Source organism: Odontesthes bonariensis, chromosome 5 (genome assembly GCF_027942865.1).
Source record: "Odontesthes bonariensis isolate fOdoBon6 chromosome 5, fOdoBon6.hap1, whole genome shotgun sequence".
Taxonomy (NCBI): Eukaryota; Metazoa; Chordata; class Actinopteri; order Atheriniformes; family Atherinopsidae; genus Odontesthes; species Odontesthes bonariensis.
The window spans coordinates 10,752,157-10,773,713 of NC_134510.1; the positions used below are offsets into that span (position 1 = coordinate 10,752,157).

General features: G+C 45.9%; 13 non-coding genes across 13 annotated transcripts; 3 read left to right on the top strand and 10 right to left on the bottom strand.

The window, feature by feature from the left end:
* Positions 1-255: 255 nt before the first annotated feature.
* trnal-cag (transfer RNA leucine (anticodon CAG)) lies at positions 256-338 on the bottom strand. The gene has a single exon. It is a non-coding gene; the product is annotated as a tRNA-Leu (tRNA).
* A 1,711-nt stretch (positions 339-2,049) lies between these two features.
* trnal-cag (transfer RNA leucine (anticodon CAG)) lies at positions 2,050-2,132 on the bottom strand. Its single transcript has one exon. It is a non-coding gene; the product is annotated as a tRNA-Leu (tRNA).
* Positions 2,133-2,382: 250 nt separating this feature from the next.
* trnad-guc (transfer RNA aspartic acid (anticodon GUC)) lies at positions 2,383-2,454 on the top strand. Its single transcript has one exon. It is a non-coding gene; the product is annotated as a tRNA-Asp (tRNA).
* Positions 2,455-3,843: 1,389 nt separating this feature from the next.
* Positions 3,844-3,926, bottom strand: trnal-aag (transfer RNA leucine (anticodon AAG)). Its single transcript has one exon. It is a non-coding gene; the product is annotated as a tRNA-Leu (tRNA).
* Positions 3,927-5,637: 1,711 nt separating this feature from the next.
* On the bottom strand, positions 5,638-5,720 carry trnal-cag (transfer RNA leucine (anticodon CAG)). The gene has a single exon. It is a non-coding gene; the product is annotated as a tRNA-Leu (tRNA).
* Positions 5,721-6,532: 812 nt separating this feature from the next.
* trnal-aag (transfer RNA leucine (anticodon AAG)) lies at positions 6,533-6,615 on the bottom strand. The gene has a single exon. It is a non-coding gene; the product is annotated as a tRNA-Leu (tRNA).
* Positions 6,616-7,429: 814 nt separating this feature from the next.
* trnal-aag (transfer RNA leucine (anticodon AAG)) lies at positions 7,430-7,512 on the bottom strand. Its single transcript has one exon. It is a non-coding gene; the product is annotated as a tRNA-Leu (tRNA).
* A 250-nt stretch (positions 7,513-7,762) lies between these two features.
* On the top strand, positions 7,763-7,834 carry trnad-guc (transfer RNA aspartic acid (anticodon GUC)). The gene has a single exon. It is a non-coding gene; the product is annotated as a tRNA-Asp (tRNA).
* A 492-nt stretch (positions 7,835-8,326) lies between these two features.
* Positions 8,327-8,409, bottom strand: trnal-cag (transfer RNA leucine (anticodon CAG)). The gene has a single exon. It is a non-coding gene; the product is annotated as a tRNA-Leu (tRNA).
* An 814-nt stretch (positions 8,410-9,223) lies between these two features.
* Positions 9,224-9,306, bottom strand: trnal-cag (transfer RNA leucine (anticodon CAG)). The gene has a single exon. It is a non-coding gene; the product is annotated as a tRNA-Leu (tRNA).
* Positions 9,307-11,017: 1,711 nt separating this feature from the next.
* Positions 11,018-11,100, bottom strand: trnal-cag (transfer RNA leucine (anticodon CAG)). Its single transcript has one exon. It is a non-coding gene; the product is annotated as a tRNA-Leu (tRNA).
* Positions 11,101-11,350: 250 nt separating this feature from the next.
* On the top strand, positions 11,351-11,422 carry trnad-guc (transfer RNA aspartic acid (anticodon GUC)). Its single transcript has one exon. It is a non-coding gene; the product is annotated as a tRNA-Asp (tRNA).
* Positions 11,423-12,811: 1,389 nt separating this feature from the next.
* Positions 12,812-12,894, bottom strand: trnal-cag (transfer RNA leucine (anticodon CAG)). Its single transcript has one exon. It is a non-coding gene; the product is annotated as a tRNA-Leu (tRNA).
* Between the last annotated feature and the right edge of the window lie 8,663 nt (positions 12,895-21,557).

Here is a 21,557-nt window from a genome sequence, read left to right on the forward strand (position 1 = left end):
ACACAGCTAGTTGAGCTGTGGTCAGAAGATTCTCATGCAACAAGTGTCTTGGCTGTTGTTTAACAGGGCTCCTGAGGCAAACAAAAAGTAGGCATAGCATTTGGAAGCAAGAACTGTTCGGAAGTAAAGCGGCCACAATAATCTTTAAACAAGATGATGCAGTGGCAGAATAGCAATACGACATGGTATTGCTAAGCAAGGAGTAAACTTGGGTTGCCTTGCCAGAGAATATGTTTCTCTAGGAGAAGTCTGCAATGTCAGAAGTGGGATTTGAACCCACGCCTCCAGTGGAGACTGCGACCTGAACGCAGCGCCTTAGACCGCTCGGCCATCCTGACTACTAAAAGGAATATTTGACGACACTGTCGGCGGGCCCAGGCATCATTCCAGCGAATATGTGGGTCTGCGTTGTGTTCGTGTTGAAGGGGAATATTGATGAGGCATGCAGCTTCATGGAAGACTCTCCTTCTGAGTGATGGGACTGTGATAGCAATTTTCCTGCACCTTGAAACGGGACACCAAAATCTTATTTCACTCCTTGGCGATAGTTGTCTTTTCGTCTGACGACTGTGTCAGTCACACAGAAATTCCTAGTTAGTATAATGGACAGTATCTCCGCCTGTCAAGCGGAAGATCGGGGTTCGATTCCCCGACGGGGAGAGCTAGGTCTTTTATCAGCTGCCTGCCACCAAGTGATGATTGTTTTGATACTCTCACGCATCTTCGGCCTAAATGTCAATAGCCCCCTTCAAATAGCCTAACATGAGGCCAGGTTGCTTCGGTCAAAAGCCCTTTCCCGTTTACTATGGTGTTAAGTGCAAACCAAGACCTTATAATCAACAATGTGCTTTTGCTAATGATTCTGTCCTGCCCAAAGCACTGTGGAAGGTTGTGACAACACAGCTAGTTGAGCTGTGGTCAGAAGATTCTCATGCAACAAGTGTCTTGGCTGTTGTTTAACAGGGCTCCTGAGGCAAACAAAAAGTAGGCATAGCATTTGGAAGCAAGAACTGTTCGGAAGTAAAGCGGCCACAATAATCTTTAAACAAAATGATGCAGTGGCAGAATAGCAATACGACATGGTATTGCTAAGCAAGGAGTAAACTTGGGTTGCCTTGCCAGAGAAAATGTTTCTCTAGGAGAAGTCTGGAATGTCAGAAGTGTGATTTGAACCCACGCCTCCAGGGGAGACTGCGACCTTAACGCTGCGCCTTAGACCGCTCGGCCATCCTGACTACTAAAAGGAATATTTGACGACACTGTTGGCGGGTCCAGGCATCATTCCAGCGAATATGTGGGTCTGCGTTGTGTTCGTGTTGAAGGGGAATATTGACGAGGCATGCAGCTTCATGGAAGACTCTCCTTCTGAGTGATGGGACTGTGATAGCAATTTTCCTGCACCTTGAAACGGGACACCAAAATCTTATTTCGCTCCTTGGCGATAGTTGTCTTTTCGTCTGACGACTGTATCAGTCACACAGAAATTCCTCGTTAGTATAATGGACAGTATCTCCGCCTGTCACGCGGAAGATTGGGGTTCGATTCCCCGACGGGGAGAAAATGCGCTTTTATCAGCTGCCTGCCACCAAGTGATGATTGCTTTGATACTCTCACCCATCTTCGGCCTAAATGTCAATAGCCCCCTTCAAATAGCCTAACATGAGGCCAGGTTGCTTCGGTCAAAAGTCCTTTCCCGTTTACTATGGTGTTAAGTGCAAACCAAGACCTTATAATCAACAATGTGCTTTTGCTAATGATTCTGTCCTGCCCAAAGCACTGTGGAAGGTTGTGACAACACAGCTAGTTGAGCTGTGGTCAGAAGATTCTCATGCAACAAGTGTCTTGGCTGTTGTTTAACAGGGCTCCTGAGGCAAACAAAAAGTAGGCATAGCATTTGGAAGCAAGAACTGTTCGGAAGTAAAGCGGCCACAATAATCTTTAAACAAGATGATGCAGTGGCAGAATAGCAATACGACATGGTATTGCTAAGCAAGGAGTAAACTTGGGTTGCCTTGCCAGTGAAAATGTTTCTCTAGGAGAAGTCTGCAATGTCAGAAGTGGGATTTGAACCCACGCCTCCAGGGGAGACTGCGACCTGAACGCAGCACCTTAGACCGCTCGGCCATCCTGACTACTAAAAGGAATATTTGACGACACTGTCGGCGGGCCCAGGCATCATTCCAGCGAATATGTGGGTCTGCGTTGTGTTCGTGTTGAAGGGGAATATTGACGAGGCATGCAGCTTCATGGAAGACTCTCCTTCTGAGTGATGGGACTGTGATAGCAATTTTCCTGCACCTTGAAACGGGACACCAAAATCTTATTTCACTCCTTGGCGATAGTTGTCTTTTCGTCTGACGACTGTATCAGTCACACAGAAGTTCCTCGTTAGTATAATGGACAGTATCTCCGCCTGTCACGCGGAAGATCGGGGTTCGATTCCCCGACGGGGAGAGCTAGGTCTTTTATCAGCTGCCTGCCACCAAGTGATGATTGTTTTGATACTCTCACGCATCTTCGGCCTAAATGTCAATAGCCCCCTTCAAATAGCCTAACATGAGGCCAGGTTGCTTCGGTCAAAAGCCCTTTCCCGTTTACTATGGTGTTAAGTGCAAACCAAGACCTTATAATCAACAATGTGCTTTTGCTAATGATTCTGTCCTGCCCAAAGCACTGTGGAAGGTTGTGACAACACAGCTAGTTGAGCTGTGGTCAGAAGATTCTCATGCAACAAGTGTCTTGGCTGTTGTTTAACAGGGCTCCTGAGGCAAACAAAAAGTAGGCATAGCATTTGGAAGCAAGAACTGTTCGGAAGTAAAGCGGCCACAATAATCTTTAAACAAGATGATGCAGTGGCAGAATAGCAATACGACATGGTATTGCTAAGCAAGGAGTAAACTTGGGTTGCCTTGCCAGTGAAAATGTTTCCCTAGGAGAAGTCTGCAATGTCAGAAGTGTGATTTGAACCCACGCCTCCAGGGGAGACTGCGACCTGAACGCATCGCCTTAGACCGCTCGGCCATCCTGACTGCTAAAAGGAATATTTGACGACACTGTCGGCGGGCCCAGGCATCATTCCAACGAATATGTGGGTCTGCGTTGTGTTCGTGTTGAAGGGGAATATTGACGAGGCATGCAGCTTCATGGAAGACTCTCCTTCTGAGTGATGGGACTGTGATAGCAATTTTCCTGCACCTTGAAACGGGACACCAAAATCTTATTTCACTCCTCGGCGATAGTTGTCTTTTCGTCTGACGACTGTGTCAGTCACACAGAAATTCCTAGTTAGTATAATGGACAGTATCTCCGCCTGTCACGCGAAAGATCGGGGTTCGATTCCCCGACGGGGAGAGCTAGGTCTTTTATCAGCTGCCTGCCACCAAGTGATGATTGCTTTGATACTCTCACCCATCTTCGGCCTAAATGTCAATAGCCCCCTTCAAATAGCCTAACATGAGGCCAGGTTGCTTCGGTCAAAAGTCCTTTCCCGTTTACTATGGTGTTAAGTGCAAACCAAGACCTTATAATCAACAATGTGCTTTTGCTAATGATTCTGTCCTGCACAAAGCACTGTGGAAGGTTGTGACAACACAGCTAGTTGAGCTGTGGTCAGAAGATTCTCATGCAACAAGTGTCTTGGCTGTTGTTTAACAGGGCTCCTGAGGCAAACAAAAAGTAGGCATAGCATTTGGAAGCAAGAACTCTTCTGAGGTAAAGCGGCCACAATAATCTTTAAACTAGATGATGCAGTGGCAGAATAGCAATATGACATGGTATTGCTAAACAAGGAGTAAACTTGAGTGGCCTTGCCAGAGAAAATGGTTCTCTAGGAGAAGTCTGCAATGTCAGAAGTGGGATTTGAACCCACGCCTCCAGGGGAGACTGCGACCTTAACGCAGCGCCTTAGACCGCTCGGCCATCCTGACTACGAAAAGGAATATTTGACGACACTGTCGGCGGGCCCAGGCATCATTCCAGCGAATATGTGGGTCTGCGTTGTGTTCGTGTTGAAGGGGAATATTGACGAGGCATGCAGCTTCATGGAAGACTCTCCTTCTGAGTGATGGGACTGTGATAGCAATTTTCCTGCACCTTGAAACGGGACACCAAAATCTTATTTCACTCCTTGGCGATAGTTATCTTTTCGTCTGACGACTGTATCAGTCACACAGAAGTTCCTCGTTAGTATAATGGACAGTATCTCCGCCTGTCACGCGGAAGATTGGGGTTCGATTCCCCGAAGGGGAGAAAATGAGCTTTTATCAGCTGCCTGCCACCAAGTGATGATTGTTTTGATACTCTCACCCATCTTCGGCCTAAATGTCAATAGTCCCCTTCAAATAGCCTAACATGAGGCCAGGTTGATTCGGTCAAAAGCCCTTTCCCGTTTACTATGGTGTTAAGTGCAAACCAAGACCTTATAATCAACAATGTGCTTTTGCTAATGATTCTGTCCTGCCCAAAGCACTGTAGAAGGTTGTGACAACACAGCTAGTTGAGCTGTGGTCAGAAGATTCTCATGCAACAAGTGTCTTGGCTGTTGTTTAACAGGGCTCCTGAGGCAAACAAAAAGTAGGCATAGCATTTGGAAGCAAGAATTGTTCGGAAGTAAAGCGGCCACAATAATCTTTAAACAAGATGATGCAGTGGCAGAATAGCAATACGACATGGTATTGCTAAGCAAGAAGTAAACTTGGGTTGCCTTGCCAGTGAAAATGTTTCTCTAGGAGAAGTCTGCAATGTCAGAAGTGGGATTTGAACCCACGCCTCCAGGGGAGACTGCAACCTGAACGCAGCGCCTTAGACCGCTCGGCCATCCTGACTACTAAAAGGAATATTTGACGACACTGTCGGCGGGCCCAGGCATCATTCCAGCGAATATGTGGGTCTGCGTTGTGTTCGTGTTGAAGGGGAATATTGACGAGGCATGCAGCTTCATGGAAGACTCTCCTTCTGAGTGATGGGACTGTGATAGCAATTTTCCTGCACCTTGAAACGGGACACCAAAATCTTATTTCACTCCTCGGCGATAGTTGTCTTTTCGTCTGACGACTGTGTCAGTCACACAGAAATTCCTAGTTAGTATAATGGACAGTATCTCCGCCTGTCACGCGGAAGATCGGGGTTCGATTCCCCGACGGGGAGAGCTAGGTCTTTTATCAGCTGCCTGCCACCAAGTGATGATTGCTTTGATACTCTCACCCATCTTCGGCCTAAATGTCAATAGCCCCCTTCAAATAGCCTAACATGAGGCCAGGTTGCTTCGGTCAAAAGTCCTTTCCCGTTTACTATGGTGTTAAGTGCAAACCAAGACCTTATAATCAACAATGTGCTTTTGCTAATGATTCTGTCCTGCCCAAAGCACTGTGGAAGGTTGTGACAACACAGCTAGTTGAGCTGTGGTCAGAAGATTCTCATGCAACAAGTGTCTTGGCTGTTGTTTAACAGGGCTCCTGAGGCAAACAAAAAGTAGGCATAGCATTTGGAAGCAAGAACTCTTCTGAGGTAAAGCGGCCACAATAATCTTTAAACTAGATGATGCAGTGGCAGAATAGCAATATGACATGGTATTGCTAAGCAAGGAGTAAACTTGAGTGGCCTTGCCAGAGAAAATGGTTCTCTAGGAGAAGTCTGCAATGTCAGAAGTGGGATTTGAACCCACGCCTCCAGTGGAGACTGCGACCTGAACGCAGCGCCTTAGACCGCTCGGCCATCCTGACTACTAAAAGGAATATTTGACGACACTGTCGGCGGGCCCAGGCATCATTCCAGCGAATATGTGGGTCTGCGTTGTGTTCGTGTTGAAGGGGAATATTGATGAGGCATGCAGCTTCATGGAAGACTCTCCTTCTGAGTGATGGGACTGTGATAGCAATTTTCCTGCACCTTGAAACGGGACAACAAAATCTTATTTCACTCCTTGGCGATAGTTGTCTTTTCATCTGACGACTGTATCAGTCACAGAAATTCCTAGTTAGTGTAATGGACAGTATCTCCGCCTGTCACGCGGAAGATCGGGGTTCGATTCCCCGACGGGGAGAGCTTGGTCTTTTATCAGCTGCCTGCCACCAAGTGATGATTGCTTTGATACTCTCACCCATCTTCGGCCTAAATGTCAATAGCCCCCTTCAAATAGCCTAACATGAGGCCAGGTTGCTTCGGTCAAAAGTCCTTTCCCGTTTACTATGGTGTTAAGTGCAAACCAAGACCTTATAATCAACAATGTGCTTTTGCTAATGATTCTGTCCTGCCCAAAGCACTGTGGAAGGTTGTGACAACACAGCTAGTTGAGCTGTGGTCAGAAGATTCTCATGCAACAAGTGTCTTGGCTGTTGTTTAACAGGGCTCCTGAGGCAAACAAAAAGTAGGCATAGCATTTGGAAGCAAGAACTCTTCGGAGGTAAAGCGGCCACAATAATCTTTAAACTAGATGATGCAGTGGCAGAATAGCAATACGACATGGTATTGCTAAGCAAGGAGTAAACTTGGGTTGCCTTGCCAGAGAAAATGGTTCTCTAGGAGAAGCTTGCAATGTCAGAAGTGGGATTTGAACCCACGCCTCCAGGGGAGACTGCGACCTTAACGCAGCGCCTTAGACCGCTCGGCCATCCTGACTACTAAAAGGTATATTTGACGACACTGTCGGCGGGCCCAGGCATCATTCCAGCGAATATGTGGGTCTGCGTTGTGTTCGTGTTGAAGGGGAATATTGACGAGGCATGCAGCTTCATGGAAGACTCTCCTTCTGAGTGATGGGACTGTGATAGCAATTTTCCTGCACCTTGAAACGGGACACCAAAATCTTATTTCACTCCTTGGCGATAGTTGTCTTTTCGTCTGACGACTGTGTAAGTCACACAGAAATTCCTAGTTAGTATAATGGACAGTATCTCCGCCTGTCACGCGGAAGATCGGGGTTCGATTCCCTGACGGGGAGAGCTAGGTCTTTTATCAGCTGCCTGCCACCAAGTGATGATTGCTTTGATACTCTCACCCATCTTCGGCCTAAATGTCAATAGCCCCCTTCAAATAGCCTAACATGAGGCCAGGTTGCTTCGGTCAAAAGTCCTTTCCCGTTTACTATGGTGTTAAGTGCAAACCAAGACCTTATAATCAACAATGTGCTTTTGCTAATGATTCTGTCCTGCCCAAAGCACTGTGGAAGGTTGTGACAACACAGCTAGTTGAGCTGTGGTCAGAAGATTCTCATGCAACAAGTGTCTTGGCTGTTGTTTAACAGGGCTCCTGAGGCAAACAAAAAGTAGGCATAGCATTTGGAAGCAAGAACTCTTCTGAGGTAAAGCGGCCACAATAATCTTTAAACTAGATGATGCAGTGGCAGAATAGCAATATGACATGGTATTGCTAAACAAGGAGTAAACTTGAGTGGCCTTGCCAGAGAAAATGGTTCTCTAGGAGAAGTCTGCAATGTCAGAAGTGGGATTTGAACCCACGCCTCCAGGGGAGACTGCGACCTTAACGCAGCGCCTTAGACCACTCGGCCATCCTGACTACTAAAAGGAATATTTGACGACACTGTCGGCGGGTCCAGGCATCATTCCAGCGAATATGTGGGTCTGCGTTGTGTTCGTGTTGAAGGGGAATATTGACGAGGCATGCAGCTTCATGGAAGACTCTCCTTCTGAGTGATGGGACTGTGATAGCAATTTTCCTGCACCTTGAAACGGGACACCAAAATCTTATTTCACTCCTTGGCGATAGTTGTCTTTTCATCTGACGACTGTATCAGTCACACAGAAATTCCTCGTTAGTATAATGGACAGTATCTCCGCCTGTCACGCGGAAGATCGGGGTTCGATTCCCCGACGGGGAGAAAATGCGCTTTTATCAGCTGCCTGCCACCAAGTGATGATTGTTTTGATACTCTCACCCATCTTCGGCCTAAATGTCAATAGCCCCCTTCAAATAGCCTAACATGAGGCCAGGTTGCTTCGGTCAAAAGCCCTTTCCCGTTTACTATGGTGTTAAGTGCAAACCAAGACCTTATAATCAACAATGTGCTTTTGCTAATGATTCTGTCCTGCCCAAAGCACTGTGGAAGGTTGTGACAACACAGCTAGTTGAGCTGTGGTCAGAAGATTCTCATGCAACAAGTGTCTTGGCTGTTGTTTAACAGGGCTCCTGAGGCAAACAAAAAGTAGGCATAGCATTTGGAAGCAAGAACTGTTCGGAAGTAAAGCGGCCACAATAATCTTTAAACAAGATGATGCAGTGGCAGAATAGCAATACGACATGGTATTGCTAAGCAAGGAGTAAACTTGGGTTGCCTTGCCAGAGAATATGTTTCTCTAGGAGAAGTCTGCAATGTCAGAAGTGGGATTTGAACCCACGCCTCCAGTGGAGACTGCGACCTGAACGCAGCGCCTTAGACCGCTCGGCCATCCTGACTACTAAAAGGAATATTTGACGACACTGTCGGCGGGCCCAGGCATCATTCCAGCGAATATGTGGGTCTGCGTTGTGTTCGTGTTGAAGGGGAATATTGATGAGGCATGCAGCTTCATGGAAGACTCTCCTTCTGAGTGATGGGACTGTGATAGCAATTTTCCTGCACCTTGAAACGGGACACCAAAATCTTATTTCACTCCTTGGCGATAGTTGTCTTTTCATCTGACGACTGTATCAGTCACACAGAAATTCCTAGTTAGTGTAATGGACAGTATCTCCGCCTGTCACGCGGAAGATCGGGGTTCGATTCCCCGACGGGGAGAGCTTGGTCTTTTATCAGCTGCCTGCCACCAAGTGATGATTGCTTTGATACTCTCACCCATCTTCGGCCTAAATGTCAATAGCCCCCTTCAAATAGCCTAACATGAGGCCAGGTTGCTTCGGTCAAAAGTCCTTTCCCGTTTACTATGGTGTTAAGTGCAAACCAAGACCTTATAATCAACAATGTGCTTTTGCTAATGATTCTGTCCTGCCCAAAGCACTGTGGAAGGTTGTGACAACACAGCTAGTTGAGCTGTGGTCAGAAGATTCTCATGCAACAAGTGTCTTGGCTGTTGTTTAACAGGGCTCCTGAGGCAAACAAAAAGTAGGCATAGCATTTGGAAGCAAGAACTGTTCGGAAGTAAAGCGGCCACAATAATCTTTAAACAAGATGATGCAGTGGCAGAATAGCAATACGACATGGTATTGCTAAGCAAGAAGTAAACTTGGGTTGCCTTGCCAGTGAAAATGTTTCTCTAGGGGAAGTCTGCAATGTCAGAAGTGGGATTTGAACCCACGCCTCCAGGGGAGACTGCGACCTGAACGCAGCACCTTAGACCGCTCGGCCATCCTGACTACTAAAAGGAATATTTGACGACACTGTCGGCGGGCCCAGGCATCATTCCAGCGAATATGTGGGTCTGCGTTGTGTTCGTGTTGAAGGAGAATATTGACGAGGCATGCAGCTTCATGGAAGACTCTCCTTCTGAGTGATGGTACTGTGATAGCAATTTTCCTGCACCTTGAAACGGGACACCAAAATCTTATTTCACTCCTTGGCGATAGTTGTCTTTTCGTCTGACGACTGTGTCAGTCACACAGAAATTCCTAGTTAGTATAATGGACAGTATCTCCGCCTGTCAAGCGGAAGATCGGGGTTCGATTCCCCGACGGGGAGAGCTAGGTCTTTTATCAGCTGCCTGCCACCAAGTGATGATTGTTTTGATACTCTCACGCATCTTCGGCCTAAATGTCAATAGCCCCCTTCAAATAGCCTAACATGAGGCCAGGTTGCTTCGGTCAAAAGCCCTTTCCCGTTTACTATGGTGTTAAGTGCAAACCAAGACCTTATAATCAACAATGTGCTTTTGCTAATGATTCTGTCCTGCCCAAAGCACTGTGGAAGGTTGTGACAACACAGCTAGTTGAGCTGTGGTCAGAAGATTCTCATGCAACAAGTGTCTTGGCTGTTGTTTAACAGGGCTCCTGAGGCAAACAAAAAGTAGGCATAGCATTTGGAAGCAAGAACTGTTCGGAAGTAAAGCGGCCACAATAATCTTTAAACAAAATGATGCAGTGGCAGAATAGCAATACGACATGGTATTGCTAAGCAAGGAGTAAACTTGGGTTGCCTTGCCAGAGAAAATGTTTCTCTAGGAGAAGTCTGGAATGTCAGAAGTGTGATTTGAACCCACGCCTCCAGGGGAGACTGCGACCTTAACGCTGCGCCTTAGACCGCTCGGCCATCCTGACTACTAAAAGGAATATTTGACGACACTGTTGGCGGGTCCAGGCATCATTCCAGCGAATATGTGGGTCTGCGTTGTGTTCGTGTTGAAGGGGAATATTGACGAGGCATGCAGCTTCATGGAAGACTCTCCTTCTGAGTGATGGGACTGTGATAGCAATTTTCCTGCACCTTGAAACGGGACACCAAAATCTTATTTCACTCCTTGGCGATAGTTGTCTTTTCGTCTGACGACTGTATCAGTCACACAGAAATTCCTCGTTAGTATAATGGACAGTATCTCCGCCTGTCACGCGGAAGATTGGGGTTCGATTCCCCGACGGGGAGAAAATGCGCTTTTATCAGCTGCCTGCCACCAAGTGATGATTGCTTTGATACTCTCACCCATCTTCGGCCTAAATGTCAATAGCCCCCTTCAAATAGCCTAACATGAGGCCAGGTTGCTTCGGTCAAAAGTCCTTTCCCGTTTACTATGGTGTTAAGTGCAAACCAAGACCTTATAATCAACAATGTGCTTTTGCTAATGATTCTGTCCTGCCCAAAGCACTGTGGAAGGTTGTGACAACACAGCTAGTTGAGCTGTGGTCAGAAGATTCTCATGCAACAAGTGTCTTGGCTGTTGTTTAACAGGGCTCCTGAGGCAAACAAAAAGTAGGCATAGCATTTGGAAGCAAGAACTGTTCGGAAGTAAAGCGGCCACAATAATCTTTAAACAAGATGATGCAGTGGCAGAATAGCAATACGACATGGTATTGCTAAGCAAGGAGTAAACTTGGGTTGCCTTGCCAGTGAAAATGTTTCTCTAGGAGAAGTCTGCAATGTCAGAAGTGGGATTTGAACCCACGCCTCCAGGGGAGACTGCGACCTGAACGCAGCACCTTAGACCGCTCGGCCATCCTGACTACTAAAAGGAATATTTGACGACACTGTCGGCGGGCCCAGGCATCATTCCAGCGAATATGTGGGTCTGCGTTGTGTTCGTGTTGAAGGGGAATATTGACGAGGCATGCAGCTTCATGGAAGACTCTCCTTCTGAGTGATGGGACTGTGATAGCAATTTTCCTGCACCTTGAAACGGGACACCAAAATCTTATTTCACTCCTTGGCGATAGTTGTCTTTTCGTCTGACGACTGTATCAGTCACACAGAAGTTCCTCGTTAGTATAATGGACAGTATCTCCGCCTGTCACGCGGAAGATCGGGGTTCGATTCCCCGACGGGGAGAGCTAGGTCTTTTATCAGCTGCCTGCCACCAAGTGATGATTGTTTTGATACTCTCACGCATCTTCGGCCTAAATGTCAATAGCCCCCTTCAAATAGCCTAACATGAGGCCAGGTTGCTTCGGTCAAAAGCCCTTTCCCGTTTACTATGGTGTTAAGTGCAAACCAAGACCTTATAATCAACAATGTGCTTTTGCTAATGATTCTGTCCTGCCCAAAGCACTGTGGAAGGTTGTGACAACACAGCTAGTTGAGCTGTGGTCAGAAGATTCTCATGCAACAAGTGTCTTGGCTGTTGTTTAACAGGGCTCCTGAGGCAAACAAAAAGTAGGCATAGCATTTGGAAGCAAGAACTGTTCGGAAGTAAAGCGGCCACAATAATCTTTAAACAAGATGATGCAGTGGCAGAATAGCAATACGACATGGTATTGCTAAGCAAGGAGTAAACTTGGGTTGCCTTGCCAGTGAAAATGTTTCCCTAGGAGAAGTCTGCAATGTCAGAAGTGTGATTTGAACCCACGCCTCCAGGGGAGACTGCGACCTGAACGCATCGCCTTAGACCGCTCGGCCATCCTGACTGCTAAAAGGAATATTTGACGACACTGTCGGCGGGCCCAGGCATCATTCCAACGAATATGTGGGTCTGCGTTGTGTTCGTGTTGAAGGGGAATATTGACGAGGCATGCAGCTTTATGGAAGACTCTCCTTCTGAGTGATGGGACTGTGATAGCAATTTTCCTGCACCTTGAAACGGGACACCAAAATCTTATTTCACTCCTTGGCGATAGTTGTCTTTTCGTCTGACGACTGTATCAGTCACACAGAAGTTCCTCGTTAGTATAATGGACAGTATCTCCGCCTGTCACGCGGAAGATAGGGGTTCGATTCCCCAACGGGGAGAGCTAGGTCTTTTATCAGCTGCCTGCCACCAAGTGATGATTGTTTTGATACTCTCACGCATCTTCGGCCTAAATGTCAATAGCCCCCTTCAAATAGCCTAACATGAGGCCAGGTTGCTTCGGTCAAAAGCCCTTTCCCGTTTACTATGGTGTTAAGTGCAAACCAAGACCTTATAATCAACAATGTGCTTTTGCTAATGATTCTGTCCTGCCCAAAGCACTGTGGAAGGTTGTGACAACACAGCTAGTTGAGCTGTGGTCAGAAGATTCTCATGCAACAAGTGTCTTGGCTGTTGTTTAACAGGGCTCCTGAGGCAAACAAAAAGTAGGCATAGCATTTGGAAGCAAGAACTGTTCGGAAGTAAAGCGGCCACAATAATCTTTAAACAAGATGATGCAGTGGCAGAATAGCAATACGACATGGTATTGCTAAGCAAGGAGTAAACTTGGGTTGCCTTGCCAGTGAAAATGTTTCTCTAGGAGAAGTCTGCAATGTCAGAAGTGGGATTTGAACCCACGCCTCCAGGGGAGACTGCGACCTGAACGCAGCACCTTAGACCGCTCGGCCATCCTGACTACTAAAAGGAATATTTGACGACACTGTCGGCGGGCCCAGGCATCATTCCAGCGAATATGTGGGTCTGCGTTGTGTTCGTGTTGAAGGGGAATATTGACGAGGCATGCAGCTTCATGGAAGACTCTCCTTCTGAGTGATGGGACTGTGATAGCAATTTTCCTGCACCTTGAAACGGGACACCAAAATCTTATTTCACTCCTTGGCGATAGTTGTCTTTTCGTATGACGACTGTATCAGTCACACAGAAGTTCCTCGTTAGTATAATGGACAGTATCTCCGCCTGTCACGCGGAAGATAGGGGTTCGATTCCCCGACGGGGAGAGCTAGGTCTTTTATCAGCTGCCTGCCACCAAGTGATGATTGTTTTGATACTCTCACGCATCTTCGGCCTAAATGTCAATAGCCCCCTTCAAATAGCCTAACATGAGGCCAGGTTGCTTCGGTCAAAAGCCCTTTCCCGTTTACTATGGTGTTAAGTGCAAACCAAGACCTTATAATCAACAATGTGCTTTTGCTAATGATTCTGTCCTGCCCAAAGCACTGTGGAAGGTTGTGACAACACAGCTAGTTGAGCTGTGGTCAGAAGATTCTCATGCAACAAGTGTCTTGGCTGTTGTTTAACAGGGCTCCTGAGGCAAACAAAAAGTAGGCATAGCATTTGGAAGCAAGAACTGTTCGGAAGTAAAGCGGCCACAATAATCTTTAAACAAGATGATGCAGTGGCAGAATAGCAATACGACATGGTATTGCTAAGCAAGGAGTAAACTTGGGTTGCCTTGCCAGGGAAAATGTTTCTCTAGGAGAAGTCTGCAATGTCAGAAGTGTGATTTGAACCCACGCCTCCAGGGGAGACTGCAACCTGAACGCAGCACCTTAGACCGCTCCGCCATCCTGACTACTAAAAGGAATATTTGACGACACTGTCGGCGGGCCCAGGCATCATTCCAGCGAATATGTGGGTCTGCGTTGTGTTCGTGTTGAAGGGGAATATTGACGAGGCATGCAGCTTCATGGAAGACTCTCCTTCTGAGTGATGGGACTGTGATAGCAATTTTCCTGCACCTTGAAACGGGACACCAAAATCTTATTTCACTCCTTGGCGATAGTTGTCTTTTAATCTGACGACTGTATCAGTCACACAGAAATTCCTCGTTAGTATAATGGACAGTATCTCCGCCTGTCACGCGGAAGATAGGGGTTCGATTCCCCGACGGGGAGAGCTAGGTCATTTATCAGCTGCCTGCCACCAAGTGATGATTGTTTTGATACTCTCACGCATCTTCGGCCTAAATGTCAATAGCCCCCTTCAAATAGCCTAACATGAGGCCAGGTTGCTTCGGTCAAAAGCCCTTTCCCGTTTACTATGGTGTTAAGTGCAAACCAAGACCTTATAATCAACAATGTGCTTTTGCTAATGATTCTGTCCTGCCCAAAGCACTGTGGAAGGTTGTGACAACACAGCTAGTTGAGCTGTGGTCAGAAGATTCTCATGCAACAAGTGTCTTGGCTGTTGTTTAACAGGGCTCCTGAGGCAAACAAAAAGTAGGCATAGCATTTGGAAGCAAGAACTGTTCGGAAGTAAAGCGGCCACAATAATCTTTAAACAAGATGATGCAGTGGCAGAATAGCAATACGACATGGTATTGCTAAGCAAGGAGTAAACTTGGGTTGCCTTGCCAGTGAAAATGTTTCTCTAGGAGAAGTCTGCAATGTCAGAAGTGTGATTTGAACCCACGCCTCCAGGGGAGACTGCGACCTGAACGCAGCACCTTAGACCGCTCCGCCATCCTGACTACTAAAAGGAATATTTGACGACACTGTCGGCGGGCCCAGGCATCATTCCAGCGAATATGTGGGTCTGCGTTGTGTTCGTGTTGAAGGGGAATATTGACGAGGCATGCAGCTTCATGGAAGACTCTCCTTCTGAGTGATGGGACTGTGATAGCAATTTTCCTGCACCTTGAAACGGGACACCAAAATCTTATTTCACTCCTTGGCGATAGTTGTCTTTTAATCTGACGACTGTATCAGTCACACAGAAATTCCTCGTTAGTATAATGGACAGTATCTCCGCCTGTCACGCGGAAGATCGGGGTTCGATTCCCTGACGGGGAGAGCTTGGTCTTTTATCAGCTGCCTGCCACCAAGTGATGATTGCTTTGATACTCTCACCCATCTTCGGCCTAAATGTCAATAGCCCCCTTCAAATAGCCTAACATGAGGCCAGGTTGCTTCGGTCAAAAGTCCTTTCCCGTTTACTATGGTGTTAAGTGCAAACCAAGACCTTATAATCAACAATGTGCTTTTGCTAATGATTCTGTCCTGCCCAAAGCACTGTGGAAGGTTGTGACAACACAGCTAGTTGAGCTGTGGTCAGAAGATTCTCATGCAACAAGTGTCTTGGCTGTTGTTTAACAGGGCTCCTGAGGCAAACAAAAAGTAGGCATAGCATTTGGAAGCAAGAACTGTTCGGAAGTAAAGCGGCCACAATAATCTTTAAACAAGATGATGCAGTGGCAGAATAGCAATACGACATGGTATTGCTAAGCAAGGAGTAAACTTGGGTTGCCTTGCCAGTGAAAATGTTTCTCTAGGAGAAGTCTGCAATGTCAGAAGTGGGATTTGAACCCACGCCTCCAGGGGAGACTGCGACCTGAACGCAGCACCTTAGACCGTCGGCCATCCTGACTACTAAAAGGAATATTTGACGACACTGTCGGCGGGCCCAGGCATCATTCCAGCGAATATGTGGGTCTGCGTTGTGTTCGTGTTGAAGGGGAATATTGACGAGGCATGCAGCTTCATGGAAGACTCTCCTTCTGAGTGATGGGACTGTGATAGCAATTTTCCTGCACCTTGAAACGGGACACCAAAATCTTATTTCACTCCTTGGCGATAGTTGTCTTTTCGTCTGACGACTGTAACAGTCACACAGAAGTTCCTCGTTAGTATAATGGACAGTATCTCCGCCTGTCACGCGGAAGATCGGGGTTTGATTCCCCGACGGGGAGAGCTAGGTCTTTTATCAGCTGCCTGCCACCAAGTGATGATTGTTTTGATACTCTCACGCATCTTCGGCCTAAATGTCAATAGCCCCCTTCAAATAGCCTAACATGAGGCCAGGTTGCTTCGGTCAAAAGCCCTTTCCCGTTTACTATGGTGTTAAGTGCAAACCAAGACCTTATAATCAACAATGTGCTTTTGCTAATGATTCTGTCCTGCCCAAAGCACTGTGGAAGGTTGTGACAACACAGCTAGTTGAGCTGTGGTCAGAAGATTCTCATGCAACAAGTGTCTTGGCTGTTGTTTAACAGGGCTCCTGAGGCAAACAAAAAGTAGGCATAGCATTTGGAAGCAAGAACTGTTCGGAAGTAAAGTGGCCACAATAATCTTTAAACAAGATGATGCAGTGGCAGAATAGCAATACGACATGGTATTGCTAAGCAAGGAGTAAACTTGGGTTGCCTTGCCAGAGAAAATGTTTCTCTAGGAGAAGTCTGGAATGTCAGAAGTGGGATTTGAACCCACGCCTCGAGGGGAGACTGCGACCTTAACGCATCGCCTTAGACCGCTCGGCCATCCTGACTGCTAAAAGGAATATTTGACGACACTGTCGGCGGGCCAAGGCATCATTCCAGCGAATATGTGGGTCTGCGTTGTGTTCGTGTTGAAGGGGAATATTGACGAGGCATGCAGCTTCATGGAAGACTCTCCTTCTGAGTGATGGGACTGTGATAGCAATTTTCCTGCACCTTGAAACCGGACACCAAAATCTTATTTCACTCCTTGGCGATAGTTGTCTTTTCGTCTGACGACTGTGTCAGTCACACAGAAATTCCTCGTTAGTATAATGGACAGTATCTCCGCCTGTCACGCGGAAGATAGGGGTTCGATTCCCTGACGGGGAGAGCTAGGTCTTTTATCAGCTGCCTGCCACCAAGTGATGATTGTTTTGATACTCTCACCCATCTTCGGCCTAAATGTCAATAGCCCCCTTCAAATAGCCTAACATGAGGCCAGGTTGCTTCAGTCAAAAGCCCTTTCCCGTTTACTATGGTGTTAAGTGCAAACCAAGACCTTATAATCAACAATGTGCTTTTGCTAATGATTCTGTCCTGCCCAAAGCACTGTGGAAGGTTGTGACAACACAGCTAGTTGAGCTGTGGTCAGAAGATTCTCATGCAACAAGTGTCTTGGCTGTTGTTTAACAGGGCTCCTGAGGCAAACAAAAAGTAGGCATAGCATTTGGAAGCAAGAACTGTTCGGAAGTAAAGCGGCCACAATAATCTTTAAACAAGATGATGCAGTGGCAGAATAGCAATACGACATGGTATTGCTAAGCAAGGAGTAAACTTGGGTTGCCTTGCCAGTGAAAATGTTTCTCTAGGAGAAGTCTGCAATGTCAGAAGTGTGATTTGAACCCACGCCTCCAGGGGAGACTGCGACCTGAACGCAGCACCTTAGACCGCTCCGCCATCCTGACTACTAAAAGGAATATTTGACGACACTGTCGGCGGGCCCAGGCATCATTCCAGCGAATATGTGGGTCTGCGTTGTGTTCGTGTTGAAGGGGAATATTGACGAGGCATGCAGCTTCATGGAAGACTCTCCCTCTGAGTGATGGGACTGTGATAGCAATTTTCCTGCACCTTGAAACGGGACACCAAAATCTTATTTCACTCCTTGGCGATAGTTGTCTTTTCGTCTGACGACTGTATCAGTCACACAGAAGTTCCTCGTTAGTATAATGGACAGTATCTCCGCCTGTCACGCGGAAGATCGGGGACAGACAATATTTATCCTAAACAGGTTAATCAGTTAGTCATTGGGAAGAAATGGCTGCTTTCTTGATGCTGTGCTGCTCCCAAAATAGGATCTAACCACAAACATTTCTGTCCTGCAGCAAAGAACAACACAGGAGGAGAAACTGCAGTGGAGCAGTTCGGCAATTAATGAACAATTAATTAACAATTAATCATGGTTTACTAAAACTTCTCAAATTTTCCCAAAAATTCTGTGTGTGTTTTTGTCTTCTTTTGTTTTCTTCTTTCTTTTGTTCTGTGTTGTTTCTTTGATTTAATTTTTCTTTTCTTTTGTTTTTGTTTTGGTTTGGGGTCCATATGAAAAAATAAATAAATAAATGATGAATTGGGCATTAGGATTGAACCTTTCAAAGAGACATGCCCTAAGTATAAAAATACAGTGCAAATGACATTTTGCACTACTGCGCTGCACGATTTCTTGTCCTTCTAATATTATTCCACAGATTCAGAACCACTACAGGACGTACGGCTGGAGGACTCATAAGCTTGAGTTCTGGGAGGCCTTGCCCATCATGCCAAGATGATGGTGGAAAAACCACACAACAAAATGATCCCAAAAGAAGATTAGTTAGGAAAAAGGGTGGTAAATACCCTTTATGGAGTGACGTACTGGTAACCTCTCCTTCCAAGATTAGTTCCGGATCAGAATGCTGAACGGACGTTTAGCCAACAGGAGAACCAAGCACCAAGCAGTGACAGGATTGGACCAGAAGAGACCACACGACTCGTCACATAGTCATCAGAAAAAATATATGTATCATTTTTGTTCATTTAAAAGAAATGTTAATCATAATTTCGCAACAGGTTCATATACTCATGGTATCATGCCCTGGTTAAATTTGTATTTCTGTTTTCATTTTTAAATCATTTAGCGAATTCCTCTTAAATGTTGTTAATGAATCATTTTTAGTATGTCCATTGCCATTGGTGTGACTCAGCTGATCAGAGTGGGACCTTAGACATTGATTAATACTCCTGATATAGAAAGTTTAGCTAAAGCATTAGAATTATTTTTACTATTTCCACATGCCTGTGCAATGAAGACTTGCTTGCTGCTGTAATTGCAAAGAAGAACAGCTTACACATAAGCTTTCATAATGACACATGAAGTCACTTCAAAATGGAGATGGCAGAAATCTCCTATCTGATTGTGCTACATCTTAAAGGTAAGTGGCGTCTTGCAGCTTGGGGGGACTGCTAAAAAACTTGCTGCTGCTAAAACAGATGTGACACAATACAGAAGATTACATTCCTACCTCAGTTATTTGACTGAATTGGTTGAAATGATAGAAATCACTTCAAAAGGAATTGTTAAAATTGGCTTTGTTCTTAGACATTATAAATGAAATAAGTCTCAGTAGTTTTCCATCCAGGAATGGGAAGACAAAACAATTGGAAAAGCCTGGGAAAGCAAGGGCAGATTCACACACACACATTGGGCCTCATGCGAGAACCGTTCGTACGCACAGATTTGTTCTTAAACCGTGCGTACGAGTGATTTAAGAGAATTTGCGCATTCACCAATCTTTTCGTATTTTACTTTCAGGTTTTCTTTCAGGTACGAACAGAATTTACGAGTGATCCAGACCTGTCGTTAGCCTGGGAATTCCCATGCTGCTTTGCGCTCGATTTCATTCTCACTGCAAAGTCAGCCTGGAAACCACCGCCCTTATTTTTGCCAGAGTTTGGGAACCAATCACAGAACGGGAGGGGGGGGGGGGGGGGGGCAGCAAGACGATGACGACGTCTATGCGCTACACCGAAGCTTGTAGAGTGTTAATCCAACATGACAGCGGACACAACGTTACCGTTCGATGCAGCCTTAGAAAGTGTTTCGGAGTAGATTCACCCTAGGGTCATTTGAACCGTGATATCCAGCCAAGTAGCCCACCCGAAGTTTTTCCGATATTGGCTGAACATCAGCCGAGTTACTGAGTTATCCCGAATAGCTTAGTACAAGCGCTGACGGACCCTGGCAGTATCTCCAAAATGACCACACTAAAATCACATGCCATGACACCAAACTTCTACAGTAGCAAAAATATGGTCTGTACTCACAAAACGATGCATTTGGAAGTTTGTACATAGTCCAGGAGTTTATTATTATCAACACAAGCCTGATAGCTTTTCTGCTGCTAAAGCTTCGTTGACGTCACTTCTGGGAGCTGGGAGCTTCAAAGTAAGATGAGGGTTGATCTACTACTGTAGACAACAAAGCAGGGCTGCTCAATTTCTCCATTATTAAAATAAATTCACAACTCTACAACATAAAAATTCATGTAGAATATAGCATATAGGCCTACTTTGTTGTCAATTTAAGTAGCTTAGAGCGCAAGTTTACTTTTGTTTTACTTTTTTTTCTTCTTCCTCGTCGAATTTCTGTCGTCATCTGGTATAAGTGATACAATTGGCTATGAATTGCGCGCAAAGCAGCATGGGAAGAACCTGACGTCATTTGATAGACATTCGTAGCGCCCAATAAACGGCTCTAGGCATTCGTAAACCACGCCTCAAATACGAGAAAATGCACACCTAGTTCCCAGACCACCATCTCATCGAGATTGTGGACGCGTCAGCCAGGCTAACCTGTCGTAGGAGATTCGTAAAATAATCCGCTGTTATTCAAATCAAGTTTGCTTGACTAATGGATTGTATATTTAATTACTTTGAAGCAAACATAAATAAATATATACATTATACCCCATAATTATGCTGACATTATTCTGTTTGACTTAAATTAAAGGTTAATCTGACTCTGTATCTAACACGAACCAGCGGCTGACTTGCTACTTTTGGATACCTTAGTGCGTCAGGCTCTTGGAAGAGACCGTGTAGATATCCTGCGGAGACAGACGAATGGCTGACATCGCGATTAAGACTGCCAAGGACTGTGCTGCTGCAAATATGCAACTTGCTAGAGCCACAACTCCAGAGAGAAACACACTGATCTAACCCAATTCTACCACACGCCCAGGTCCTCACCACCCTTGGATTTTTGGCCACTGGAACCTTTCAGAGCGAGATTGGAGATAGATCGGGGGTGTCCCAGTCCTCTGTGAGTCGTGCGCTCCCCTTGGTCATCAAAACTCTCATCAGGTTATCACCCACGGTACATCAAATTCCCATACACCGCTGTCCAACAAGTGCAAATTAAATGAGACTTTCATGTCGTGGCTGGACTGCCAATCATAATTGGAGCACGAGACACATATACGCATCAAAGCACCCGTGCCGTTGTGCAGAGCACTGAGCTGAAGGCCAGGTGAGTGCGTTTCGATACAGCGGGGGGCAAACTGCTCTATAGCCCAGAGAAGGCATGCCAGATTTGCGCAATATTTCCATGAAACACTTAAGCTGGCCCTGGAGTTCCAGCAGTGGCTGTGACAACGTCTTTTTTTAAAAGCTATTTTCATATTAAACCATTTCTTTTTTTTATTATTTCGGTGACAACTACAGGTGACACGAAATTAACAGCACTCCTAATTGCTTCCCATTTCTTTGCTTTAGCAGGTCCCGTAATTCCACTGCTGACACTGCTAAAAATGACAGATTTTCCTTTTTGGATCTCTGAAAGCAGAACTTCAATCTCAGAGCCCCTAAAGTTGTTCTTTTTGCGCCTTGATGCCATTCTCATGACTCAACACTCAACACTTCCTTGCACAGGAGCGAGGGAGCGCAGCCTATTATGGTATAATCTTGGGCGTGGAGTATGCAAATCTACTATCCTCGTGCACGTGGATAGTAGATACGCACGAGTGGGATTCATCATTTACGCAGGTCGTTTACACACTTTTTCCGAAGTTAAGAGCGTTTGTTGAATCTGACGTGGCGTGGAGTGT